Genomic DNA, 24,134 nt, shown 5'->3' with positions numbered 1-24,134 from the left:
CTGGACGAAGCAGTGTTTTTGTTATCTGCTAAGGAGGTGTTCCAGGGATCCCGCACAACGAGGGCAGGAAGGTGTCTCACTTTTGCCCAAGATGTGAAGGTTTGCTGGGCTTGGTAGGACATCGTAGACAGCTTGGACCAAGAATCCGATGCGATGGAAGTCTACTTGCCAGATGTTGGACCAGGTGATCTTTCTTTGCAGTACATTTTCCCATCTGATCCATGCTCCTTGCTGTCCCATCCCCACCATCCTGCTGGCTCCTACCTCCTCCACGCCTGCCCTCACTTCCTCCTGGACAACATGTTGCTGCTCTTTGCCCTGGATGTTGTTGACCCTGGTCGCTGGGAAGTAGCCTATGCCTGCACGCCCTGTAACTATGGACCCAACCAATGCCTTCTGCCTCAGCCGTGACTCAGCCACTTCCAGGGATTTGCCTGTGCTCCATTTCCCGCCTGTTCGGACCTGGATGCCAGCAGATGCCACTTTTGGATCCCTGAATTCTCTGTACTGGAGAGCTTCCCATGTTCGTGTCACCATGAATTCTTCAGCAAGGCCACTGATCGGGAGCTGCAAGATGTTACTGGTGCCATACAGAGCAGCACGGCTCAGACTTAGCCACCTTCGCAAGTAGCTGTTGATTTTTCTCTCCAGGGCCTGGACTGTTGTCATGGGCACTGCGTACAGTAGCAGAGGCCACAGGATCCAGGGTAGTATGGAATGTTGGTAAATCCAGGCCTTGAACCTCCCCGGCAGGCCTGTTTGGTCCACCTTGGTTAGCCAGGCCTTGAGGTCTTTGCTGGTTTTCCAAATGGAACCAGCGTCTTTTCAGCTGCAGTCAAAGATCTTCCCGAGGATCATGACTGGCTGCTCTGTAATGGAAGGGATGGTGGCTCCAGCCAGTGAGAACCGGAACTTGTCCACTACTTTCCCCCTCTTCAGCACTAGAGACATTGATTTTGTTGGTTTGAAGCTCATCCTTGCCCAGGTGATGAGCTTCAATAGGCCTTGGAGTGAGGAGAAAACTACAACAGACTCAGATGAAGATCACATCAGCACTGACTCAGCTAATGTGATAAATACATCACCATCAAAGACCACAAAAGAGAGAGAGAGAGAGGGAGAGACTAAAAACCTATGATTACAACTAGATCACACATAAACATGAAGTTAGTCCAAGCTATTTCATTAAACGGCATTAGCAATGTTAAATTGTTTTGGTTGCTATTGCTGATTTCTAACTGACTGTTAACCTCTCCATCACTGACATTAGCATGCAGGCTAGCATAGCGTTTTGAGCTTGGTGTTCAACTCTTTGGCGACATGTTTTTAGCCTTTAGCTTTTTAAACAGCACACTATTTTACATGGCCACACTGAGCGCTCACACTTTTTATCGCTAATACCACTACAGGTCATCCTGTCCTTTCTCGATTAGCATTACAGTTTCTGTGAGCCATATCGGTAACAGGCTAACAATAACCTATGCACTGGCACTGCATGAAAAGAGGTGTATCCGGACTGGAATACTCCTGTATATTCCCGGATACTCCACAGATAATCAGCTGTATCCGGCAGTTTGCAGCTCTGTTACGCGGCATGGAATACCCCTGAATATGTACCGTATTTGGGGGTCTGCCTAGAGCCCTTAGTTGCCATGGTGAATAATCCCTTGGGGGTGCTTGCAAGGGAACATTTGCACTTCACACCTTGGGCCACCAGGTATCCTGCAATTGGTCAAAAGTCTTACTTTGGATTGGTGGAGCAATGCCTTGCCCCTCCTCTAAAACCTTTCCCCATTGGTCCATTGTGGGTCCCCAGACATGAATTCATATGGTTTATATTATTATTATTATTATTACTATTATTATTAGTATTATTATTATTGGTAGTGGTGTTGTTTTATGTTCATAGGTAGATTGTATAGATAGTCTGGAAAACAAAAATGAATTACACAAATTTTATTATAAATAAAGAAAATACAGTATAATATAGATTATAAGGCATATAAATTGACAATTTTATATGTATATATATATATATATATCAATGTACAATATATAACAGAATAGAATACATTAGAACAGAATATACTGTAATATCATAGTATATAATACAAATGCTTTTTGGGAGCATAAATGAAACTCTAAATGTTGAGCATTCCCAAGAACAACCCAGCTTCCGTGGTCTCTATTCTGTAGCACCTCACACAGTGCAGACAACTCTGTACTAGGCGGGAGGACCCACGCTGGCCTTCCATCCAAGATGGTGGCATCCTCTTCAGAAATTATATCTACTGATGCGGTCCTCCATATGGCAGCCTCTTCCTCAGTTTAAAGAACACTAGCTCTGGCCTTGTGCAGATGCAAAACACAGTGTAAACAGAAATTAGATCACTGAAAATAGCAAATGAAGAAAAAGTCTAAGAACTACTGGGGAAATGATGTTTTGACTTACCTTTCTCCTCCTTTGCCTCGTTCAAGTGGCGATCCTGCCCCCCTCTTTGTTCTCTGGATTCACCCAGTAACTCTTTCGAATAGTCTCAATAGGTCTTGCAGGATGCTAGAGAGAAAAAAAAGCGGAGAAGAAAGGAAGATTGATCAAAAGTTTGTTTAGAATTCCAAGCACTGCTATGAAACAATCGTGACGATATAGTCTACCAAAAAACACGTTGTCTTACCTTGTCCGTGGATCATATCTGTGCGTGTTGTTTTCAGCATTATGCATTCTCCGCACAGCTTCCTTTTGAAGCAAAATTAATACAAGAGTTACATTCAGCCACATTAAGGGATAAAGCAGATAAAGAGATGTGAACGTATCAGAATGTGCGGCAGTCAAGGACAAAAGCCAGAAGGCTACAGAAATAAACTTACCGAAACAGAGTTATTCCCCGCTCGTCTTCTTTTTTTGGGCAGACTCCTCTTGCGCCTCTTTGATTGGACTCCACCCTGTCCAACCGCCGAATAACATTCTCCATGAACGTTTACTGCTGTTCAGACATCTTCTTAAAAATGCATTTAACAGGGACACCAGTTGTTTGTTTTGTTGGAAAAATTGGATATTCCCGGCGCACAAGTAGCCTCTCCACTCCGCTGTCCGTTCGAAAACTCAAGTGTTCTTTTGCAAGCCATCTTCAAAATGCACACTATCGACAGAATACGGAGTACAACTTCTGTAATCCTTCTGTGACTTGCTTCTCCTACATACAGGTAACCCCTTCCCCAAAGCAAATTTCGCGCTGCAGTTGCACACAATGCTATTGGTTACTGTCACTCTACGCCATGCACGCTCAGAAAACTGATTGGACAGGACTCAACCTTAGCTTCTAAGTGGGTGGTTTGAAAACGGGGCGCGTCCTCGTACTGAGGGGAAACATTCCAACCCAACAAGCGAGGAACAACAACAAAAACTCCTATGCCCTGTAAACTTTTTTTTTTTTTTTAAACTCCTGTATCCTTTGTCCCGCATCCCTCATACTGAGATAATGTCCCGCATTTTCGCTGGTCGTTTGGTTTTTAACTGTCAGAAATAAAAAATATATGGATCCATTATTTTACCCGCCCGCACATGAGCCGCTTATGCCGCTGCAGCATAGTTTCTAATCTATTTATTAGCGCTATGTCAAAATCAGTAACAATGCAACATAGGCAAGTTTTTTTAAAAGCCTTGCTTTCACCAAATGGCTGAGAGGAGAGCATTGAGGACGGTCATCAAGAGCCTGTGGCGGCCGTCAATCAAACTGTGCTGCTTTGGGGCCGACGAATTTCTTTGCAACGTCACAAAAACCAAACTTAGTAAAACTTTACAGATATGAACGTAAACGCTGTCAGCCGACATCATGGTCAAAAAGAAAGGAAAAAGGTCTTTTATCCCTTCTGACCATGCTACTCATCCAATAGAGATTTTGGCTTGATATAAAGATTTGCATTGAAATTGTTTTATTTTATGTAATATTTTATTTTGAGCCTTATTTATTCTTATAGTTGGATTTGGTCAGGGGTTTAACTTGAAAGACTTGAGCTGTATGATGCCTGCTGCTTTGCTTAAGTACAGTTGCTTTTGATGGGCCTGTAATGGCCAATGCATGTTGGATGTCTATCAATACAAGTGTATACAAGTGTTTCTTATTCAGTTAGACTGACATTATATCTAAGTTTTATGTTCTTATCTCTCAGTACTGGTAACATGTCCCACATTGTCCCACACAAACTTACTACTTGTCCCCCATTTGGTCTGTTTGCATCTGGTCACCCTGTACCTTTGACCCCAAGTAAAGGGCAGTTGCATAACCATCAAATATGTAATTAATGAACCTCTCATTTAGACTTTTTTTAAATGATGTTTTCAGTGTGTTTTTGTATGCTCCATTTGAAGTGTCCATTGTAATTTAGCTGCACGACAGAGCAATAATATTAAAGGCTACATGGGCCTACCACTGCTGTATTATACAACATGCAACACCTGACAAGTCATATAGGCTAACTGATAGAAAGTTACAGCGAGGAAGCTGGGCAGGCTTCTATACTCAGTCCCACCTAGACCACTGACTGTTATTAGCATTTGAAAGGCCAAGCCATCAGCTAACAACTGTGGTCACGCAGACGCCCGAAAACTAACAGCTGTATTCGGAAATTTGTGGGAGTTTTCAGGTCCGCATGCGAATACCTCCGGAAAACAGCAGGTTTAGCGGAAGTTTACTTTGTCTGGATATTTCCGAATACACCACTTTTCACGCAGTGTGGCACTTATAAGTTCTCTGAGAAAAAAAAAACCTGATTGATGCTTCATTAGTTTTTTCACCATCAGTGAGTTTTATGGAGACACCATTGTGATGTACTGTATGGTATGAATGGTTCTGTTCATGATGTACTGTATGGTGTAGTGGTTTGGTTCTGATGGTGTTCTGTATGGTGTGGCTGTCTGGTTCTGTTCATGCTGTACTGTATGGTGTAGTGGTTTGGTTCTGTTTGTGCTGTACTGTATGGTGTAGTGGTTTGGTTCTGTTCATGCTGTACTGTATGGTGTAGTGGTTTGGTTCTGATTGTGCTGTACTGTATGGTGTAGTGGTTTGGTTCTGATTGTGCTGTACTGTATGGTGTGGCTGTGTGGTTCTGTGTGGTTCTGTGGAGTTGGTTTTTATTAAGTCATGCAGTGATAAGAGAAATGAAGTTAAACCAACCAATAACGTTCAGCGTCACATCAAATTTGTGTGCACCAGCGATGTCACATGCCCACTGCCCTTGGTCACTGGAGGTCACAGAGGTCAGGGTCATCTCAGCACCATCGGTCGTTTCATGATCTGGACCCACCCATTTCACCTGCGCCTTGGAATCGCCCCCAACCTCACAGCGGAGCTGTACAGAACTGGACCTGAGCACCGTGGAGGAGGGGCTTATGGAGACTGCGAGACGGAGAGAGAAAGAAAGAGAAAGAAAGAGAGAAAGAAAGAAAGAAAGAAAGAGAGAAAGAAAGAGAGAAAGTACGAATGACCATTCTCACCTTACATAACTTTCTGGGGGTTTTGTTGAGTTTGAGTCTCTACATGAAATCCCTTCTCCAAACTTCTCTCTCTCTTTCCTCTTTCACTTCATCCCTCCCTCCTTATCAGACCACCCTGCCTGTCTCTCTCTCTCCATCTCCCCGTCTCTCTCTCTCTCTCTCTCTCTCTCTCTTCATCTCCCCGTCTCTCTCTCTGTGATTCTCTTTCTCTGTTTATTCACCTTCCTGTGCCATTGATAACACTGCAATGCAATAATAACAACAACAACAACAACAACAACAATAATAATAATAATAAAATTGTATTTAAAAAACAAACAAATCGCTCTTACCAGACACTATGTGGAGAGTATGTTCATCTTTCTTTGTTCTTCCGGGCACACATCTGTAGACTCCAGAGTCAGCCATCTGCACGCTGTTGATCCGTAGGGAACTCCCATAACTCCTAGCTCTCTTGGCCACCTCATTTTTCCCTTGAAACCATTACAGAACACACACACACACACATATATCACCATTCATCAGTCCTGATACTAAAACTACCAGACCAGATGTGTCGGACTAGTTTTATCATAAATCTTTAAATAAGTATTGTAAATACTTAAATATTGTTGTTATTCACACTGCATTCGACGGAGAGAAAAAAACAACATGATTGAAAAGCTATGATGTCCATGAGGAAGTGTTTATTGACTGAACAGGTTGCAGATGGTCAATGGTCTGGGACTTGTATACCTTTACGAGTTTGTCCTGACCTTCCATTGACACCGAGAATTAGCTGATTGTTCAATTTCCACTCAAAATCGCTGTTTGAAGGCAAGTCTGCACAAGGTAAGGTAACTGTCTCGCCTGCCCTGCTGTAGAACACATCACCACTTACGGCCACCAAACTCCACCCTGTCAGAGAGAGGGAGGTAGAGGCAGAAAGAAAGGCAGAGAGAGAGAAAGAAAGAAAGAAAGAAGACTTATAACTGTTAGTTTGTTTGTTTGTTTGTTCACCTCTTTGTGAATTTATTGTATTGTTTGTTTTTTCACTCACCAAATGTTATCCAAAAGCTGATCTTTACTTCTAGCATTTTCTAAAAGAGAGAAAAAAGGGTGATAAATTGCACAGTAGACAAACAAAGGACATCACACACTGCAAATAATACACACCGGATGCAACGAGCTACACACACGTCATATTAAACACACACAACACAACATCCCACACACTTCATAGTAAACACACACAACACAACATCTCACACACTTCATATTAAACACACACAACAAAACATCTCACACACTTCATATTAAACACACACAACACAACATCCCACACACTTCATATTAAACACACACAACACAACATCTCACACACTTCATATTAAACACACACAACACAACATCTCACACACTTCATATTAAACACACACAACACAACACAACATCTCACACACTTCATATTAAACACACACAACACAACACAACATCCCACACACTTCATATTAAACACACACAACACAACATCCCACACACTTCATATTAAACACACACAATACAACATCTCACACACTTCATATTAAACACACACAATACAACATCCCACACACTTCATATTAAACACACACAACACAACATCTCACACACTTCATATTAAACACATATAATACAACATCCCACACACTTCATATTAAACACACACAATACAACATCCCGCACACTCCATATTAAACACACACAACACAACATCTCACACACTTCATATTAAACAGACACAACACAGCATCTCACACACTTCATATTAAACACACACAACACAACATCCCACACACTTCAACAGAACAGATCAGAACGCAGTGTAGGACAATAAAGAATAATTAAATTAAAGATAAACGTTAAAAATAAATTAATCGTCAATGGTAGAGCACGACTTAACGTGAGATGGGAGACTATTCCAGAGCCTAGGGGCAGCAACAGAAAACACACACGCAATACACACACAATACAACATCCCGCAACTCAAATAAGGATCAAACGCTAGGAAGGCACTTAAAGGCACAAATAAAGGAGAGAGAGATGAATAAAACGTCCGCTCCAGTGAAGAAAGAGAAGCTGAGTGTTGTTAAAATGTCTTGTTTGTGACGATAATGTTACGGAGTGTGTTACATTACTCCGATTCATACGACACAAAGTCTTAAAATCTCTGTGGTTTGTGACCAAGGCAGCAACATCCGCTGATGCATCTCTCTCTCTCTTTCTACACACAAACCGTCACGGGGATACACGCACTTTTGAACTCATGTTTTTTTTTTTGAATCTATGTTAAAAAAAAAACAGCGACACATAGCCTAAACCTACTGCATAAATGTTACATTTCCAAATGTTACATTTGCCAAACGTGCCCAAAAAAATATGTTCACGATTTAATCCATGAAGATGTTGAACTTGTTTGTCATTCAAATTTTTAGGTTTTATGCAGACGGCAAGTTTAACAGTAATCAAATATTAACAGAAAATTTATGTACAGAATGGCATTTCCAACAGTTCACAATGCGCTCACAAACACACACACACGCGCATGCGCGCGCAGATTCCAATGGTCAATTATCAAGGATTTCAGAGAATCAGCTGTATTTTGCGATGATACAATTGAGGCTTCAAACAGTAATGTAGAATCAGAAACAATATATATACTACTACAGAAAAACAATTAGGCCTACCAGTATGCAATTACGGGCGTTTAAACATTATGCTTAGAAATGTTAGGTGTAGAGGCTTTCAAATATAATTTTTGAATAAATAATCTAGTCTTCATTAAAATGATAAAATGACCAGAATGATATACATAAACATAGTGAATAATCTGTTAAATAACTTCAAACATAAGTATCTTATAAGATATGGGACGTTTTTTAGACGAGTTTAGTGCTCTTCAGATTATAATAATAATAATAGTGAAGGGGCCAAGCGCCACAGGACCACCAGGTAGACAACCAATCAGAACTCTCTCTGAAGCACAGGAAGATGAAGTGACCAATGCTGGTGGAATTAGATGTCAGTTTCCTCTTAGGCTGGAATGGACAGGCACAGTTCACAAAGTCCAAGGCCTTTCGGCAGATACAGCTGTAGTTTCACTTGAGAAAACATTTACAGCAGGACGAGTCTGTGCTGCATTGAGTTGAGTAAGAAGCCTTGGCCGACTAATTATTAAGGATTTCAGAGAGTCAGCTGTATTTTGCAATGATACAATTGAGGCTTCTATGAAAACTATGCCTAAATTTGTTTTGGAGATGGACAGTTTCAGAAAGCCTACCACTAAATTGACTATAGCGCTTCATAACATCCAAAGACTGAAAGTTCATTTTCTGGATCTTCAAGCACATAACAAAACCGATGAGTGCTGACTGGATTTGTTTAACAGAAACATGGTTAAGTTTTGACCACGTACGAAATCCACCACAATTACCAAGCTTTTTGTTTAACTGCCATGCCATAAACATTGGCTAAACTGCATCTCATTCATTACCGTTAACACCGCAGCAACAGCCAAGAGACCTTAAGAAAGCCGTAATGCCACCAAACGTTGAATGGAAAGAAAGAAGGTCATCGTGCCACTGTTATAATGCACTTATTTGTCTTATTAAAGCCCAGCCAGCTATGTATTGAGACAGTTAAGTACAGATGCAGTTTCACATTGCATTGGTATTGTCAGCCATCAGCCTTACATGCACAACAACAGGAACCGAAAGTCACGCGCACTCAAATTTTCCCATAAGTTAGGAGGGGGATGCATCACCCCCACCCTGTCCTCCTTTCTGAAAACCAACATAGGGTCGCCCTAGTTCTAAGTGATAATCTTAAATGTGGGGGGGCGGGGGCTGTCAGCCATTTTTGACCTCAGTATGTGAAAACTCCTGGCTATGGCGTTGCCAGCAGTGAAAGATAACGGTAGTTATCAACACGCTGTTGCTGTGAATTGGCAGGGAGGCTAAGCTAGCGTTAGCAGGCTAGCAGCCAGCAGTAGACCACAACCGTTGCTATGTGTTCTGTTCATAGCAAGATAGACACAGATAGTTGATTGGTGCAATGATAAATTAAATGCTGTAGCACTGACACGGTATATGTTTCCAGGTAGTTTAGGACTTTGTCCTTTTTCCTTACAAAAAAAAAAAAAAGTTGAAACATCTATCTTGGTTCCAAAGTGATAGGCATTTGATTTAATTTTTTTCTGGTATATCGCCCCCATGTGGCCAAATTTCATGTAACTTGGTGAGTACCCAGTATTTCCCCTGGCAATAAAGTGTACTTGGTTTGGCATCAATCTGACCAAGAACTGCTGAGATATGGCTCACTTCCTGTTTTGGAGTCTTTGCAATCGAATTTCATTGGATGAGAGTGGCCATATCTTTTGGCCCAGTAAAATCCTTTTGTTAACTTCTGGTCAGAACCCTCTCTAAATGATACTTGCCAAATTTTGTGGTGATTGGCTCAACAGTCTAGGACTAGTTATCAAAAGGATTTGTTTTGAAAAATTCAATAAGGCGGAAAATCCATTATGGTGATTTTTGATTGAAAAAATGAGTCCATTTGACTCATCATGACCCGGGGATTCAGAGGAAATAAGGATCACAACTCTAGGGCAAACGGTTCAAAAGTTGTAGGTAAAAATGTACCTTGAAATGTGGCCTGTTGGTGGCGGGATGCATGGATTGACGCCAAATTTGGTGCCTGGATATTTGGACTGTCTTCTATCCAAATGCCTAATTTCATCAAAATCCACGATGGGGTTCTTTGGGCTGCCGTAGACTCCCGTTGAGGAAACCTTAATAATAATAGTGAAAAATTCTAACGATTGCAGTAGGTACCTGCATCTTCGGTGCTTGGCCCCTAATAATCGTAATGAATAAAACTGAAATGATTGTGCCAGGTAGTCGAGCAATATTAGGAAATCGGTTTGGAAAATTACCACACTCACAGAGAAAAACAATTTTAGACAATTTTAGGATAATGTAGAACATGTTGGTGAGAGAAAATGACATTTTAATGGCGCAGTGCCGTGCAAAACAAACCGCACATCTTTTATGAACTAAGGAGAGGTTTACTTACTTTACTTATTTACGGTTTCACATCGACACGGAGTTTTGTAAGAACTTCCATCGAGTTTTCATACAATTGCAGTTAGAGCTTTTAAACCGAGAAGAATCAAAAACGAAACAAAAACAAGAAACGACAGACGTCAAACCACATTTATTAGATTTTCAGATTTCAAGTTCTTATTTAGAGAAAACGATCGTCGCGCGCAGTCTTTACTCGGATAGTAATTAATTGCCATTGGCTACTTACGGTGTCGGACCTGAGGGAAAAGCGGTCGCGCGTGGTCTGTGAGAAGCGCTGTTTCTCTTTTGCGCACGATGCTTTGCAAAACCCAGGTAGGACAGCGAGCGCTGCTTGGAAAAAGTGAAAGAGTTACCTGACAGCATATGTGTAGCTATATGAAATAAACAACTACATCTGCCCACGCGTGCATCCCCGGAAGGAAAGAACAATGAGTGCGAGCAATCATCGAGTTTCACAATTATTCAGATTATGGAGAGACCACGAGCTGGTTATTACTGATTGTTCATTGAATTGTGAAGCACAATTTGAAAAAGTATAAAATGGAAACTGGTTCTGGTTGTCAAGGAGACTTCAGTGCCATGGCAACGAGTACATCCGAGTTGAATTTCGTCATGAAGAAGTTCCCTTTTCTGTGTAATGCAAGAAGGTTGAACATCTTACATCAAAATGACAATACGATGTTCCACAAAACTTGCTGTTTTTGGTCTTTTGACAGTTTTCTGAATGCTTAAACACTAACAGTGATTCTTGAAGCACTATCTCTGAAACCATTCACACTTGTAGCCAATGCATTTACCCAGTGTACCAAACTGAATGCACGTTCTCTGTCTTACACTCAGTTTGTCGTTTTATAACACATTTTTTTCACAACTAAACACAACTCACTGCTTCACACTCAGTTTGTAATTTTATAACACACTTTTTTCAAAACTAAACACAACTCACTGCTTCACACTCAGTTTGTAATTTTATAACACACTTTTTTCAAAGCTAAACACAACTCACTGCTTCACACTCAGTTTGTAATTTTATAACACACTTTTTTTCAAAACTAAACACAGCTCACTGCTTCACACTCAGTTTGTAATTTTATAACACACTTTTTTCAAAACTAAACACAGCTCATTGCTTCACACTCAGTTTGTCGTTTTAAAACACACTTTTGTCAAAACTTTAAACACTGATCTCTACATTGCTACACTGTTGAAGCACTGACACATGTGAAAACACTTTTAGATCATGTGTTCACTTACAGATCAGAGCTTGAGCACTGTAAACATGCCACATGTGAAAACACTTTTAGATCATGTGTTCACTTACAGATCAGAGCTTGAGCACTGTAAACATGACACATGTGAAAACACTCTTAGATCATGAGTTCACTTACAGATCAGAGCTTGAGCACTGTAAACACGCCACATGTGAAAACACTCTTAGATCATGAGTTCACTTACAGATCAGAGCTTGAGCACTGGAAACATGCCACATGTGAAAACACTCTTAGATCATGAGTTCACTTACAGATCAGCGCTTGAGCACTGTAAACATGCCACATGTGAAAACACTCTTAGATCATGAGTTCACTTACAGATCAGAGCTTGAGCACTGTAAACATGCCACATGTGAAAACACTTTTAGATCATGAGTTCACTTACAGATCAGAGCTTGAGCACTGTAAACATGACACATGTGAAAACACTCTTAGATCATGTGTTCACTTACGGATCAGAGCTTGAGCACTGTAAACACGCCACATGTGAAAACACTCTTAGATCATGAGTTCACTTACAGATCAGAGCTTGAGCACTGTAAACATGCCACAGGGAAGCGTTTGGTTTGGGCAGTGATGGAGGACGATACTGGACAGAGAGTGAGAGGCGAGAGAACTAGCGGAGGAAGACTCCTGGCTCAAGACAGCATGGCATGTGATGTGGATGAAGTCTTCTGGCCAGACCCATGAAGAAGGCGAGATTTAGCTTAATTTCTTTCTTTCTCTCTTTCTTTCTTTCCTTTTCTAGCACAAATGTTTTTGTTTTCTTCTACTGCGCTTTTGTTGTTTGAGGAGTATTACAGTAGAATATTTTGAGAAAAATAAGAGTTTTTTACCCTTATTTGTATTGATAGAGTTTTATGTTTGGAATACACATCCATATTTTACACATTTGGATACCTGTGTGTACATGTGTTTACTACATGCACGATAAAACTGTATTGTAAACCGCTATGCCCGACACACAGAGAAAGCTGTACTGTACTGACGCAAAAATACCATTTTTTAAAAAGGTTTGAAGAGTTTTGCAAGAGTTTTGTTTGCTTTTGCAAAAAAAATATGATGTTTGATGGTTTGGTGTAAGGTCCTATGGTTAGTGTGCAGGGTTTTGCAACTAAAGGCTATAGTTTCAAAGATAGTGTCTAAGTGTCTAAATGTATTTAATTAGTTTTAGTGTTAGTTGTAGTTTTTCAGGTATTATGAGGAAAGCCTTGATTTATAGAAGCTGAAAAAGGAATAAAGAAAACGAAACGAAAACGAAGCTGATTTTACCTGCAATTTGATTTCGTTTCCGTTCATGTTGCATTGTTCGTTATAGTTTTTATGCAGTTTTCGTCTTAATTTTTTTCAGCTAACGAAATTATTTTTTCACCACTAGTTTTAGTTTTAGTCTTAGTTTTCGTTAATTATAACCCAGCTGCACACATACACTTCACAAACACTCAAGTATACGTGCACACATACACTGCACAAACACTCGTGTACACACGTACATGTATAATTCACCGCACAAACACTCTTGTGTACACCCACGCACACACATAAATTTACCAAACATTCATGCACACACACACAAATCCACAGACACTCATGTACATACACACACACACTCCACAGTACAAGCACTCATTTACATACATACAGCCATGAGCCGTTAGCCAGTGGCCCGCTCTCTCTCTCTCTCTCTCTTTCTCTCTCTCTCTTTCTCTCTGTGTCTCTGCATGTTTCTCTCTCTCTCTCTCTCTCTCTCTCTCTCTCTGTCTCTGCACGTGTCTCTCTCTCTCTCTCTCTCTCTCTCTCTCTCTGCACGTGTCTCTCTCTCTCTCTCTCTCTCTCTCCTCCTCCGTATCCACAACCCTCACTCACTGGCCCACGTGCAATAATGCTTCAATGCTAATGCTTTATTTTTGCGGTGCTTTTATTATGTTTAGTCATTTTTATTGTCATTATTTCTGTTTCTATTTTTTTTAACTGTATTGTGTTTTGTCTGTAATCTCTGTGCGATAACTAAACCACTGGACCCTGCGCAATAACTAAGGTTACCACCCGTCCCTTATAATACGGGATCGTCCTCTATTGGAAAATAAAATGCTTTGTCCCGTATTTTTCATACACATCGTTTCATATATACACTAGGACTTCAAAGCGCCGACAATAACATCACATCAAGTAAACTCAAACGAGTTATATAAGCGGGGTGGGGAGGTTTAATTTCAGGGGTGAACTACAGACCAACAAACTCTGCGTGCTGTGTTAGATTGCACGTCAGCGTCATCGTTTCCATTAGGCGTAACTCAGTGTTTGCCTTGTAGCTTACAATTAAAAATAGCACCCTCAGTTGCAGTATTTTTCTTTTCCTTATTAATTCAATGATGTCTCAAGTAACCCGGTGAAACGTAAGAGGCTGCCGAGATACAGGGCTGAATGATTAGTGGGTCATCCCTTTCCCTGGCGCCGAATACAAGTCAAACCGTACGGTGTGCCATCGAGCTTTTTCGGTCGCCCATAGAGGGGTGTCTGAGCTGCAGGTGCTAATCATGTCCGAGCAGAGCAGACCACACGGAGTACAATCGCTCGATTCCTTATACCTCCGACTTCCCCCGAGGCGGACATGGTGTATTGTCTAATTAACTGCATATTGCCAACTGTAGCCTATATTATAGCCTATGTTAGCCAGCTAGGCAACAATCAGTGCAAATATTATCCTAATAATCCATCCATTCAATTAGATTTTTTTCGGCTGAAGGTCAAGATAGTTATTTATTTTATAATTCATAAAAATCATACATTATATAAATATGACAATGTACAATTTTAAAACATCTAAAAAAAAATAACCCTATAAGACTATCCTTTATAAGCCATAAACATGATACACTTTTAAAAATTGTTTTTTTTTTCTAATTTAGGGTGAAAAGGACCACAGTATCCTTTTGTATTTGACAGCCTCTCCATACACATTTTCAATCCAATTAATGACGCCTCCCCTACAGGTTACAGCGGCAGAGTTGACACATGTATATCACACTGTCACGCTGTAAATCAAAACGGGGGGAGGGGGGTCCCTTATTTCTCTATATAAAAGTTGCCAACCCTAGCAATAACTGAACGCTGGACTGCGATGCAATAACACATCAAGAACTACTCCGCTTTTAGGCAATGGCATCACTTAATTTGTTTTATTCAGTGGTGGAGGAAGTACTCAAACACTGTACTTAAGTAAAAGTACAAATAAACAGACAAAAATGTACTCTAGTAAAAAAAAGTACCACATTAACCTTTTTACTTGAGTAAAAGTAAGTAAGTACCTGCTTTTAAATATACTTAAAGTATTAAAAGTAAAAGTGCTTGCTGAATGCATTCCCTAATGCAATGGTCTACAATATCATTAAGTGTGCCTACTGTATGTATATTTTGTTTAATACATCAATAGTATGGGCTGTGCCATTTTAATTAACAACGCTGCAGATGATGCTACTGATAACACTGGCAAACAATCTCTGATCAATTATTTGAAAGGTTATTGATTTTATTGTGTTTACCCTCTGTGACACAGTTTCACACTTGGACTTTCAATTCTGTGAATCAGAATTTCAGGGGTGACCTGCAGAGTTATATGCCATTAAGCAAAATAAGAAAGAGGACTGATTATACCTTTGAAAGTTTTTATTTAACTGTAAATAAAACCAAAGACAATATAACACAATGCAAAACCATTTCAACATATTATCTATTACAAAATTTGTACTTTTGCCAGACTGTTCTTACATGAGATTGAAATGAACGAGACATCACATTGAAATTAGGCTGAAGCTGCTGCAGCAGGCTTTGAGATCCTGACTGTTCCACTATTCCAAAAGGGTGTAAACCCTGGACAATGAAGTTTATCACTGCATGGTCAATGCTCTTCTGAGAAACTCTGGTGGCTTCCTCTAGTTTTGGCTGCTTGCTGGTTGATGCACCATCACTGGACTCAGGTCCTTTCCTTTTGTTGGCAGTTGCTGTCAGTGCAAGGTATCGCTGGAGATGAGAGCTGTGCCTTCTCTGAAAATAAAAATAAAAATATACTCTTAATTAATCTTAATCCTAATTTATACAAATTAGCAACATGCATGTGTTACTTGCCAGTTAACGCTAGATTATAATAATTTAATCGTGTTTACTTGTTGCTAGTGGTGCATTTGAACAAGAGGCTAGCTAAGGTTACAAAAGACTTCACTAACCTAAATTAATTTAACATGCAAAAGTCAGGTAGCGTTAAGCAATTTAACTTACCTCAATATGTTTCTTCAAATTTGACGGCGAATTTTTGAAAGCTACTATCTCGTGGCAGACAAAGATGGCACCGGAATCTCCATGAATCATTTTTAGAACCGGTTATCTCAAACAACTCTTTTAAATAAGGCCATAGGTGGCACATGTCTAATGGCTGAATCTCCGTGTTGGCCTCCCTCGAATCCATTTTGGGTGTTTTATCACCGGTTAGTGCTGCTGCTGATGCTGCGGGCGCGCCCCGCTCGAGTTGACCCAGACAGCAAATAATCATTGAAATGATGTTAAATCAACATTCCGCTGTCAACGTTAAGTTCATTGAATCAGTGTCGAACTCTGATGTTGATTCTTCATCACTTCTGCACCCTTGGTTTATATTGAGACAACGTTGAAATCATAACTAAAGATGATCGGGACTTCAGTGGTATTTCAACCGAATTTAAACCATAGCAAATTACTATTCTTCTTTAAAATACTGTGAAAAAATATGTCCTGCTTTATCTACAGTCAGGATGTTATTAAAGATATTTATAGCCCTATATTATTAAACATAATGCTTTATCTATATGTAAATGACAATGGACAACTTTACATCAGATAAAAAAAAAAAAACAAGTTTATTAAAACAAGTTTATTTTCATTCTTTGCAACTTCACTTCTGCGCTGTCTGTCGTCCATCCCCACCCACCTGGTCTGAAGTCAGGGTATCTAAAACAGAAAACAGAGGAGCAAAAAAATAAAGTCAGGCAATTTCAGTGACTGTAAAAGTGTGCAATTACCAAAAAAATACAAGAGTGTCAATAATAAAAGTGTTCGATACCATTTTATAATGACTTTATAGCACAATATCCGAGCCCCATCAGTAACTTAGTAGGATAATTTCGCTAGCATAAAAGCAAAATGCTAACTTTGTCGTCGGAAGAAATAATCCTGCACTGAGGACTGTAATTCATGAAAATAGCGTGTATTTTATCTTTTGGGTCGTCTCCGAAATGCATGCCTCTCCCTTCCTCTCAACTCATCCTAGCCAACGCTATCCTGTCATCTAATGCTAACTTTAAAGTTATCAGTTGCGTTAGAGAGCTAATTTAACGCATCTGTATCTCTCGGTGTTGACATTTTGACAATAAAACATCCCAAATATTTTATTTAATTTATAGCTACCACGAAAACACTACAGTAAACCAAGGTTAGCTAACTGACTAAATTAACTTAGTGTAGGTATTTGTAAAACTGTAGAGTGAACTGTGATGCCTAAATCTGGCAACAGATGCTAACGTTTCAATGACATTTAAAGGTGTCTGAATTATCACGGCCATTGTGCCAGGGACGATTGTACGACGGCATATAATGTTAGACAGTGTAAATAAACTATAAACGTTTACAAATATTCAATTTGGTACAATTCCACATTCAAACATTTGATAAATAAATGCATGCTTACCTGATATGGATTCACAAATCAGATGTGTGAGGATGCCGTTGGTCTTTCATACGATGGTCACCCTGTCAGCTATAATTCCATGACTTCTCGATCATACTGGTCAACCATAAATCAATGGCTTCTCAATGTCACGTCATCATTTCCCGGTCAACTATAAATCAATGGATTTTAAACATCATTGTCGTTGCCTGGTCAGCTACAAATCGATGCGCAATCATTTAGAATCTGGACAACTATAAATCAATGTTATTCCAACGTTACTGTCATCAACATTATTATACTGTCGGGTTTCATCGGTATTGTAATGGTGATCCAACATTTATTTAGCATTGAGATTTCAATCTCAACCATAATGATGATTCAGATGGAAAATCAATATTTTTTCAATGTCGTCTTACTATGTGGGGAAGGGGGTTTAACATCACCTACCCGCGTTGATTGGCTCAGTGGACCAATTCCCCTCTCGCCATTGATTACCTTAAAACTAACAAACAAACAAAAAAACGCAATGTGACTGTAACGTTTAACGCAACGCATTGTAGAAATGTAGCGGAGTAGACCGTATAGATATTTGCTGTAAAATGTAGTGGAGTAAAAGTCAAAAGTACCCACAACTAAATCTACTTAAGTAAAGTACAGATACATGAAAAATGTACTTAAGTATTCCACCACTGGTTTTATTACACGGCTTTGCTGAATACGATTCTGATGGGTCAATTACGGCATTCTACGGTCTGTTGTTTCAGTATAGCAGACAGGGGCGGCTTGTTCCTTTGGGCGATCGGGCGATGCACCGCCAAAGGGGGGGCAGAGAGGGCATTTTTCTATTACATTTTACCACAGTGTTACACTAGCTGTGACTGTTTTAGACAGTTTGTCCAGCCTCTGAGTATCATAGTCCAATCAGCGTCACGTCGTTTTCCATGGAGTACCGCCCCCTTTGGGCGATTTCAGTCTGATTGAAAAATCGCCCAGATTCCTCTGATAGACTCTCATGTTAAATTAATTTTTGTCGAACTGCAGCCACTGCAATGCAATCTGTATGGGTTCCGGGAGGGCTTGCACTAGCGTGCTTTCGTCATACGTAACCTGGTGTAAGGATCACCGGGTCAGCCAGCAAACTTGTCATATTCAAGTCAACATGGCTAATGCTAGCCCAATTTAGCGCAACTCGATCGTGTCATTAAGAGAAATACCGTTTAGGTGTTTATGTTTTTGTTTATGTGTGTAGAGCACGTTAGCAGTGTTGCTAACTCACCGACGTCGGAAAGCATTTCGCATGCTTAGTAAAAAACGGACTCTTCTAATGGTGGTCTTGTGTTAAATTGGTGATTACGTCAGGGATAACGGAGGACGAACTGTCCCAACATGAAAATACTGGACGAGAGGTAGGCAAACTTAGCATAGGGTCGCAGTGTGGCGAACTAGCATTTCGCTCGCGTAGTACCAAAGAGCTCAGAATGGCCTTTTAACTGTACGTTCACACTGAGAGCGGCGAGAGCGTCAAGAGTCGCCCAAACCTCCCTGCCAACGACGCTGTTGAACACTGTGGACGCTCTGCCGTTGATGAAATAGGCGGGTACAAGTTCCTTCGGAAAGCTTGGTTATGCAAATGTTTTTAAAGGGGCTATAAAGCAAACAAACAGGTCGAGCGGTATCTTTGTGCTGACTGACCACCAGTAGGCTATAAGTTAACCTTATGAGATATTTTAAATGTGAAGGTGCGAAATCGACCGATGACAGAAATAAATAAACAATGCTAATTACATATTTTGTAACAAAATTAACTAATGAAAAACACTACTTAAAAGCTTTTTGTTGTTGTGTGTCTTTTGTGTTAATGATAGGCTAGGTCAAATTCCAGCATGGAGTTTATAGGACACGTTTACTAGCCTTGGTCTTTCATTAACACTAACGTTTGTGCATAACCTACATTACAGTACAACATGTGGAAACCCACCACCGATATAACCAGTTTCTCCTCCATTTTGCTTAGGACCAAAAGTTTTGTGGGAACAATAGTTTATACTGTTGTGTTCTCTACAATTCTCTAGAGCGGAGCACTTCCAAGTTTCTATTGGTTGCCGCCCAACCGCGTCATATCTCATTACCATAAAGTTAACCGAACTTCAACTGTATTTTGACGCCCAAACCACCCTCGCCGCGACGCCTTTTGCCGCGACGCTCTTCGCCGCTTAAAGACGCTGGCTCTCATTGAAAATGAATGACTTCCGGTCACTTTGACGCTCTCGCCGCGCTCAGTGTGAACGTACAGTAAGAGGAGCAGACATCGTATTTTGTTACCTCAGGAGATTGTGGTGTTGTGTTAATTTGGTGATTGTCAGGGATGAAGGTTGACGAACTGTCCAGATACGGAAATATTGGACGTGGCGCAGAGAAATCCCGCTTTAAGTTGTGGAGTTTGCTCAACCAGTGCTTTTCACTATGCATTTAAGCCTATTCATTTACGTCTGCGTGTGTACAAAGGAAATGGTACGGTCAATCTAAAAAATAGCTCACCTGTTAGAGGTACTAATTTTGTCAGATTGCTTGGTTCATGTTAAAATATAACATTTTGCAGAGCCTTTAAGTTGGCCTTGCGTGGACATAATGAGAGTGAGAGCTTGAAAAGAATTAAACCTTTTCTCAGAAACACCATGACCCAGGAGAGGCTGAATGCATTGGCCATGCTGTCAGTGGAAAAGAGACTAGTGACTGAGATGACTAACTTTAAGCAGAGTCATTGAGAAATTTGTAGACCTGAAGGAAAGGGGAGCAAAACTTATATTTAAGCAGCACTACTGGCCAGTGATGAGGCAACATTACAGTGTGTTGTGTTGTTTTTTATTGGAAGCAGTGAAATCATTTTTAAATCCAGATTTTGTGTCAAATTATTAATTTTTTCAGTAAGTAGCCTTGTGATAAGTGGGATAATGTACAGTAAGTCAGACAGTGTTAGAGTATTAGGAATGGTAGTAGTGGTAGTAGTAGTTGAAATTTTATTTGGGTCCTTATTAACAATTTTTCTGAATTGAATGCACACAGAAATGAATAAATAACAATAAGGCATTAAGGTGAAAAGAAAGAACAAAACAGTATTTACTGAAAAGGTGTAGGCTGAAGCTTTAACTTATTATACCACTCTCTGTCTCTCTCTCACTCTTTCTCTCTCTCTCTCTCTCTCTCTCTCTGCTTTTGCGATGTGCTGCAGCATGTAGCTTCGTCCTCACTGACCCGTTCATCTCCTTCTCATGATGGCGTTAGGTGTCATAGTAGGCTAGTCATCTTCATCTACAAAGTATTCATTCATACAAATCGGTCTCTCTCTCTGCTCCACAGCCACAGGTCTGTAACACACACACACACACACACACACACACACACACACATACATACAAACACACAGGTACACACACACACACACACACACGTACACACACACACAGGCGAGAAACATGAGTGTTTATTACAGTTCTGTGAGTATGGTGTTGTAAAGCGTGTTGTTAATAAAAGAATGTTCTGTACTGAAGGTTAACATTATTATCATTACTCTGGGTTTTGCTCTGTTTAGTGCTGTATGTTCATGAATAAGACTGTGGTTCAGTACCCGTTGCCCTGGAAGTGGTCGTTCGCTGTGAACGGTTGCCTCATGGTTCTTAACCTATGTGCTCTCCTCTGTAAGGGAAGAAAAAAAAAGTGTTTTTTTTTAATCCGTCTTCTCTCACTCTTTCTCTGTTTTATCCCTCCATTATTCTACCCCTCCCTCAGGGTTACACTGTCCCAAGAGTGCTCCCTCTCTCCAGTTCCCTCATTTCCTCAGTGACCCCTAGTCTCAATCTCTCACCATCAGTCGTTTGATCCCACAATGGACAATGATAATTAGGCCAGTCAGAACCACCGAGACGGCTGCCATAGCGACCCACGTCCACCAACTCAGACCTAAAAAAAAAATAATTAAAAAAAAATAATAATAATATTTATTTAGAGCCCAATATCACTATTTATAGTCTCAAAGGGCTTTACATGTCTATAACAAAGTCAAATCAAAATTATATCATGCATAAGTTCAAGAAAATAGATAAGTCTTTAGTTTTGTTTTAAAGGTATTGAGAGAGTTTGCTTCTCTAACTTCTTTAGGTAAACCATTCCAAAGGAAGGGAGAGCGGTAGGAAAAGGCTCGGTTGCCAGCGGACTTCTTTTTAACTCTTGGAATGACTAATAATCCAGAATCTTGAGAGCGCAGGGTGCGAGGTGGGTTATAGGGTGTAATTAAGCCAGACAGGTAGGAAGGCGCAAGCCCATGTAAAATTTTATATGTTAATAAGAGGACCTTAAAATCTGCCCTTGCATGAATTGGGAGCCAATGAAGGGAAGCCAGGACAGGGCTAATGTGATCAAACTTCTTCGTTCGGGTCAGAATTCTAGCAGCAGCATTCTGGACCAGCTGAAGACTATTGGTACTAGAGGCAGGCAGGCCAGAGTAAAGAACATTGCAGTAATCGAGGCGAGACGTGACGAATGCGTGAACAATGGTTTCTGTATCAGCCATACTTAGAAAGGGCCTAATTTTAGCAATGTTATGGAGGTGATAAAAGGCAGTTTTGGTTGTGTTCTTGATATGAGTGACTAGCGAGAGACTAGAGTCAAAAATCACACCAAGGTTCTTAGCTGAAGAGTTTTGAGAGATTTTGCAGTTGTCAAAATTTAGAGTTAGATCACTAAAAAGATGCTTATGCGTAGGGGGACCAATGACCAGCATTTCAGTCTTGCCTGCGTTAAGCATCAGGAAATTTGAAGACATCCAACCCTTAATAGCACAAAGACATGCCTCAAGGTTAGCCAATTCAGAGCGGTCAAAAAGCTTTTGATTCTTTGGCTTACCTTTTTCCTTAGGAGTGTCACCTGACAGAACATCAACACATACACACACACACACACACACACACAGATTAGCTCATCATTCAATCACATCGCCTTTCATTTGGGCTGTTTAATATTGTATGTACTGTGGTGTTACCTCCAGGACTCCAGGGGGCACTCTGGTGGGGTTTCAGGGAGTGTTAGTCTCAGTGCATACCGTTATTATCAGGCGTTGCTGGTTCATCTCCATTCACCTTCAGAGTGACTGATGCTTCTAAGATTTGATTTCTGTTAAACTCAATCCTGCAATTATACTTTCCCTCATCCTTTTTGTAGACCTGGGAGAGAGAGAGAGAGAGAAAGAGAGAGAGACAGACAGACAGACAGACAGACAGACAGACAGAGACAGTAAAGAATTAAGGGTGCCTGATGAAGTTTTCGTGAAGATGATCTGAGTCTGAAAAATTGGCATTCAAGCAGACTGTGAACTGAGTGTCATATCTTTAAATCAGTTATTTTTTTATGTTTATTTTTATTTTTATTTTTCTGTTGAATGGAGGCACATTAGACCTGTGTAGTGGTAGGTTTATAAATTGTGTGTAAGTTTAATTGTAAAGATTCAGAATAAATCACATGACTGTGAAACAGACAGGACAACTCGCTCGGAGCCTTTAGAACATTGCGATGTAAACAAGTTCCTGACAAATGATTTGTCAAAGTTTTTGTTAACAAATCTCTATAGCGACTCACTGTTCAGTTGGAGTTCTGTAAAGCAGAAGTTCTAGAGTTTAAAGTAAACGTTTAAAAACAAAAAAAAAAACAAAACAAAAAAAAACCCCAAGAACATTTTACTGATGACTACTGAGACTTTTGTCCTTTATGTTTATCTTCTATGTTTACATTAATTTCATAATTTTAAAATGAAAATTGGTTAGTTGGTCATACATTGTCGAATGTTGTCCTAGCCCCCAAAAATACAACACAAACCAAAACAAATAAACCCCAGAAAATAAAAGATGAAAATGCTCACTTTCTTCAGAGTCATGTCAAATCTGGTTCTGAGGGGGCTCGTGCTGAGCTGGACACTTTTGGGGTCACTTCCGTTCCATCGCAGGCCCTGGTTGTCTCTGATCAGTTTCGGGAGGGGGCGGGATGCTACGGCAGGGGGGTCACGAGACCAGTCGCCACCCACCACAGACAACGGGCCCAGATTGGTTGGTTGAATGAAGCAGGGCAGGGTGGCGTCACCTCCCGCCGACACCTCCACTGTCTCATTGGACTTCAGATCTGTCACAGAGAGATCACCATGGCGACCGTCATCACTGCTCACAGAGTAGGCTCATTGTTAGCTGACACTGCGGTAGAGCTAGTACAGTCCTCGTACAGCATATTCTATTATTAATATGGTAATTCTTTAATGTGATGGCACCAGTGTGCTAGTACTGGCTTGCTGAGGTAAGGCGACACAGGTCTCAGATCAGTTTGTAGCTCAGAATTGTGGAAATAATATTGGAATAAATGAGGGCTATGGCGCAAACGTTTTTAGGACGTTTGGCTATGTTGTGATGGTGAGTGAGGAGAACAGACTCAGATGAAGATCACATCAGCACGGACTCAGCTAATGGGATATAAAAGATACATCTTACAGATGCGCTGAGACGCATCATCAGTGATGTAACCAGGGGTCATTG

The 24,134-nt window shown here is 40.4% G+C and overlaps 1 pseudogene; it reads right to left on the bottom strand.

Moving 5' to 3' along the window:
- Window positions 1-21: 21 nt before the first annotated feature.
- LOC115821804 (uncharacterized) lies at window positions 22-24,132 on the bottom strand (annotated as a pseudogene).
- Window positions 24,133-24,134: the final 2 nt, after the last annotated feature.

This window comes from Chanos chanos, chromosome 9 (assembly GCF_902362185.1).
Source record: "Chanos chanos chromosome 9, fChaCha1.1, whole genome shotgun sequence".
In the NCBI taxonomy this organism is placed as follows: domain Eukaryota; kingdom Metazoa; phylum Chordata; class Actinopteri; order Gonorynchiformes; family Chanidae; genus Chanos; species Chanos chanos.
The sequence above is the reverse complement of the archived record's forward strand: the minus strand, read 5'-3'. Positions and strand labels throughout refer to the sequence as shown.